Source organism: Mus caroli, chromosome 4 (genome assembly GCF_900094665.2).
Source record: "Mus caroli chromosome 4, CAROLI_EIJ_v1.1, whole genome shotgun sequence".
Taxonomy (NCBI): domain Eukaryota; kingdom Metazoa; phylum Chordata; class Mammalia; order Rodentia; family Muridae; genus Mus; species Mus caroli.
In genome coordinates, this window is record NC_034573.1 from 95,372,044 (window position 1) to 95,378,043 (window position 6,000).

The following is a 6,000-nucleotide window of genomic DNA, read 5'->3' on the forward strand; positions in this document are numbered from 1 at the left end:
ATGAGTTAGGGATGGGTGTGTGTATCCACTTCTTAGCTCAGTTCTTGGACCGCATCTAATGCAGACCCCTGCAGGCTTGTGCTTGCTTCCTCAGTCTCTGAGGTTATATGTGCAGCAGTACTTAGAAGGCCATGTTTCCTTAGTGTTCTCTGCCGGGGGCTTATCCTGGCACCTGGTTCATGGAGATCAGGGCTGAAGCTGCTTTGCCTTTTGCAGCTTCTGTCTTTCCCTTCTGTCTTTAACTCTGCTATTCTGTGGCCTAAAGCCACTTGCTTCTGGCAATTAACTACTGCTAACAGCAGCTGGGGATTTAAAAAAAAAAAGAGATTTAGTTATCTGAGCTCTTTTCTCTCTGGGTCAGGGGCCCCTGGTGACCAGGTGAGAGGCTCAGAGCTGGTTAACTTCCTGAGCCAGAGAGAAAAGAAAAGGAAGAAAGGGAGAGAGTCAAACTCACACACACACACACATACACACACACACACACACCATGTAAATACATACACTTGGCCTGGCCTGACCACCTGTCTCATCAGTTCCACAGGTGTTCATGCATACTTACGTACACAGATACCTCTACACACATATGTATGTGCAGACAGACAGACAGACAGACATATACTTTTTGGTGGATGGTGCTGAGCCCCAGACGCCACACTTTATTCCTCTTCTCAGCCTCCTTTATACTTTCTTACACAGAAGTTCTTTATATAATTACCTCATAGATGAAGCGTTACACACAAAGGGAGTTACAGAAGGATGCTGATAGTAAGTTCAAAGCGGTGTTTTATTCTATAAGCTTATTATTATAAGCTGAAAGCAACAGTTTCACATGCCTGGCTTTTTTATACTGCACACCTGTGGCCTCACCCTTAGACCTGACCTAGAAAGAATGTTTTTCTTAATCACAAAATTTCTCCCAAGTCTCTTCTTAGTGTAATTTATGAATACTCGCTGTATTCATTATGGAGCCGTATCCTATGAGGAAGGGGCACATTCTGATCTTGAGTCTAACTTTATTACATCTTCCTGGCAAAGCAGCTAAAACCATCTCCTACAACTTTCTTCTTAAAATTATTTGAATCAAATCAGAAATGCTATAAAGTAAATGCTATTAGTTCATCTAGACAGCATTAACTCATGAACGTTCATCTTTATGTTGACCTGCAGGAAATTTGCTCAATAGGGTTAGCTGATGCCCAAGAATCTATAGGCTATGTAATATCAGCAGCGAGAAGCAATCCTTGGAGGAAGTCTCTGGAGCTGTGACTCTCCAGAGTGCACCTCGCACAATGGTGGTCCATCTCCTGGAAACTCACTTGCTTACTATAGCCTTTCCTGGATGGCTTCTGTCAGCTCTCCATCCTTTCTGGCTCTATTACTCTTTCAGCTTCCTCTCATGCAGAATTCCCTGAGCCCTGGTGTGGGGAGTACACTGTATGAAGGCATGTCTCTGTCCTTCCTCACATGCCTAAGGCATTCTCTCATTGGCTTTGATAAAGAGCTGACAGCCTATAGCTAGGCAGGAAAGGGAAGGAGAAACTGCTGAGGTGGAAAGACTCACCAGTATGACAAAGGATGTACAAGAAACAGGCGCTGGGACTGAGTGAATGAGAGGTAAGGGTCACCTGGCAGGACATAGACCAGGGAGAGCTGCAGTTAGTTTGTATAAGTTAGCTGAGAGTCTAACCAGCTATATTGCCTGTGCTTTTGTGAATAATAAGGCTCTGTCTTCAGGAGTTGGCAGTCCAAGAAAGTCCAGCAATGCCCTGAGGAGATAGCTTTGATGGAGACATCCCATTTAAGGCTGACTACTCCAACGCCTCTCACTATCTCTATTTTCTGGCTGTGGTGGGTCTCAGTATTTGTTCCCATCTGCTGCAGGAGGAAGCTTCTCTGAGCAAGCCATTGTTCTAAGAGTACAGCAGAATGTCCTTGTGAGTCATGTTGGTGCTGCATTCCTTTAGCAGAACTTTGGTTTTCTCCTATGTCCCTAAGCTATCTAGTCTCAGATTCTTGGCCACCCAAGCAGCACTGGCCATGGGTTCCATCTAATGGATTGAGCCTTAGGTCAAATCAGATATTGGTTGGTTATTCCTACAAGCTTTGTGACACTGCTGTGCCAGCATATCTTGGAAGCAGGACACCATTTTAGATCAAAAGGGTTAGTGGCTGGGTTACTTTTCTCCTTCAGTAGCCATCAGAGAACCTTCCAGTACAGTGAACTCAATAGAGATGAAGGCTCTAGAAAGCCACCAGCTCAACTTATCCATGTCCAATGAGTTGTATAGGTGTTGACTTCAGCAATATGGCTGTACTATATAAGTTTGTGCAGAACACCCACTAACCCATTAGCCTGAATTATTTGCGCTTTCCTTTAGGATCCCTTTGGCCAATGACTTGATTAGATATAACCCATTCCTGATACTGGAAACTTCATTTAGACGTGAGAGATATACTTCTTTGAGTGCTTCTTGGCCATTCAAGATTCCTCTGTTGAGAATTCTCTATCTACACAGTCAACTAACTTGGGCCCATAGGTGCTCACAGAGACTGGTCCACCAACCAGGGAGCATGCAGGGGCTGCACCTAGGCCCCCTACACATTTCTAGCAAATTTGCATCTTGGTCTTCATGTGGGACTCCTAACAGTGGAGTGGGGGCTGTCTCAGACTCTGTTCCCTCCCATTGGATCCCCTTCCCTCTCCCTGGACTGCCTGGTTGGGCCTCAGTGGAAGAGGATGTGCCTAGTCCTGCTGGGACTAGATGTCCTAGGGTGGGGTCGTACCCAATGGGGGGTTCCCCCCTTCTCTGAGAAGGGAAAGGGGCAATGGGAGGAGGGATTTGTAGGGGGTTTGGGAGGAGAAGAGGAGATGGCTGTGATAGGGATGTAAAGTGAATTAGAAAAAAGACAAGAGAGAAACCCAGTTGGCATTCCATCTCCTCCATTATTGTCCATTTTATCTGGATCGTGTGTGTGTGTGTGTGTGTGTGTGTGTGTGTATTCAGAAGCTTCTCGTGCATTAGGTTTCCATAAACTCCCTCAAATGGCCCTTAGTTTTAGCTGTCTGTCTTCCTTCCCCAGTTGGTTCTCCCTTCTAGCTCTCTGCACCCACCCATCTGTAACTACTCTATTCTAGTTCTGCTCCTTAGGGAGCTCCGCCCCTTCCCTCTAGTCCCTCACTCTAAACCTAGCCTCTGTGGTTATAAGGATTGTAGCTTGGTTATCACTGACTCAACATCTGACATCCACATAAAAACAAACACATACCATCTTTGTCTTTCTAGGTCTGGGTTACCTCGCTCAGGAAAGTTGTTTTCTAGTTCCACCCATTTACCTGTGAGTTTCATGATTTCATTTTTTTAATGTTTGAGTAATATCCCATTGTGTAAATGAAACACTTTTTTTTTTAAATAAAAATCCATTCATCTTTCAACAGACATTTAGGTTATTTCCAGATTTTGGCTACTATAAATAGAGCAGCAATAAAGATGTCTCTGTTGTTGGACGAAGTTTCCTTTGAGTGTATGCTCAACAGTGATATCGACGGATCTTGAGGTAGATCAACTGTCGTCTTCCCGAGGAACTTGCACACTGATTTCCACAGTCATTGTACAAGTTTGCACTTCCCCCAGCGATGGCTGAGTGTTCCTCTAACTCCACATCCTCACCAGCATGAGCTGTTCTTTGTCTCATTGATCTTGCCCATTCAGGCAGGTGTAGGATGAGATCTCAAAGTAGTTTTGATTTACATTTCCCTAATGACTAAGGATGCTGAACATTCCTTCGAGTGGTTCTCAGTCAGTTGACTTTCCTCTTTTGGAGAAGTCTCTATTTAAATCTGTGCCTCATATTTTAACTGGGTTATTTGTTTTCTTAAAATCCAGTTGTGGTTTTTGTTTATTGTTGTTGTTGTTTTGAGTTCTTTATATATTTTGGATATTAGTTCTCTATCAGGTGAGTAGTTGGTTAACAATTCTTTCCCGCCAGGTGGTGGTGGCAGGCAGAGGCAGGCGGATTTCTGAGGCCAGCCTGGTCTACAAAGTGAGTTCCAGGACAGCCAGAGCTATACAGAGAGAACCCCTGTCTCAAAAAAACNAAAAAAAAAAAAAAAAAAAAAAAAAACAACCCCCCAAAAAACAAAAAAATTCTTTAAAAGACTTGGACCCAAAAAACAAAAAAATTCTTTCCCATCCCCCAGGTTGCCACGTGTTACTGCAGGCTGCTACCATGTTACTTGATGCTTGAGTCTTCTTCCTTAGGCTGCATTTCTCCTGGCCATGTGCTCAAGATCTATTTTGTCTAGTGGAGACTTCCTTCTCTCTCCATCTTCTTTCTCCTCCCCCTTCCCATATCCCCTCTTTCTCTCCACTCTCTTCCTCTCTTATCCCCTCTCTCTCAAACCCCTTTCCTGGAGACATGGCCCAGAGCTTTAGGATATCTCTTGCCCTTGCTGAAGACTTAAGTCCAATTCCCAGTACCCACATCTGGCAGTTCACAACCACCTGAAAGTCCAGCTTCGTAGAGATCTGACTCCCGTTTTTTTTGGCATTTGTGAGCATGCACTCACTCACACATAGCACTTATGCATACGTATAAATGAAAATAAATATTTTTAAAAAGAGTATTCATTCTCTCTCTCTCTCTCTTTCTCTCTCTGTCTCTCATTTCCTCTCCCTATCTCAGGGTCTGTCTCTCAGGGTTGATCACAGACCCGACTAACTTCCTTAAATTGTGTGTGCAGAGGTGCTGCACCCAAACTGCAGCCCCCTCATTGCTTCAGGCCTTGACATTTGATGGTTGGTTGGCGTTAGCTAAGAAGAGAGCACGATAGAATCACATTGGCAAGAGGAAAGTGAGGCTCAGGTACTTGCTAGCCTAGTTTCCATCAGGATGTGTTTCCGTGGACTGGTACTATAAGCTCATCTATGTTTGTTTTCACATCCCCGCGCCCCTGTTTTTCAGCCCTGTGTGTCTGTTGTGGTGGGCTGGTTGCTAGCTCTAAGGCATAGTATCCCATGTAGCAGCTCTGTACAGTAGCCTCAAGTGACATTTTGATTGAACTTTCCATTTCTTGTCCAGTGTCTAGCTGATACACAAGCAAGGCTGGAAGTGAGAGGGACTGCTTCGAGCACAGTGGCTGCACTATCCCAGATGTGTTCATCTCTTCTGGATGAACCATGCTGTGCAGTTGTCCACTCCATGAAAAGGCTGGATTGACCATTGTTTCTACCTTACAGGGGCTTCATAGTTCCTCAAAGAGCTATACTGTCCGTGAGTGTGTGCAGACACATAGATGTAGGAGTGACAGAGGTAAGAAAGAAATGTCAGGTGACAAATGCATTGCTTTGTTACCATATTTGTAGTGATGGGAGGTTGTTGTTACTAGCTGGAAAGAATTTCTATGTTAAAACAGAGTGCTTGGATGAAACATCAGAATCAACAAAGCTGTTTATTTAAAAGATGTGCCTGAAAAAAAAAAAGGGCTGGTGAGATGGCTCAGTGGGTAAGAGCACCCGACTGCTCTTCCGAAGGTCCAGAGTTCAAATCCCAGCAACCACATGGTGGCTCACAACCATCTCGTAACGAGATCTGACTCTTCTGGAGTGTCTGAAGACAGCTACAGTGTACTTACATATAAATAAATAAATCTTTTTTTTTTAAAAAAATAAAAGATGTGCCTGCCTGCTCTAGTGGGAAGGCTCAGTGAGGAAGAGCACTGTTGCTCTTGCAGAGGACCCAGTTGACAGCAGCCCCATGGTGACTCACACCATCCCTAACTCTAGTTCTTGACGATCCAATGCTCTCTCACCATCTCTGTATGTGATGTACATATGTACATATATGCACACAAAACACTCATGCACATAAAATAAAAATGTTTTAAATTCAATGTGCCCGCATGACTATGGGCTCCAAGAAAAAGAACAAATTAAACCTGAGTGGAGAGTTAATTTGCACATGCTTAGCGGCTCCATGAAGTGGAAACTTTCTAGTTTCTTT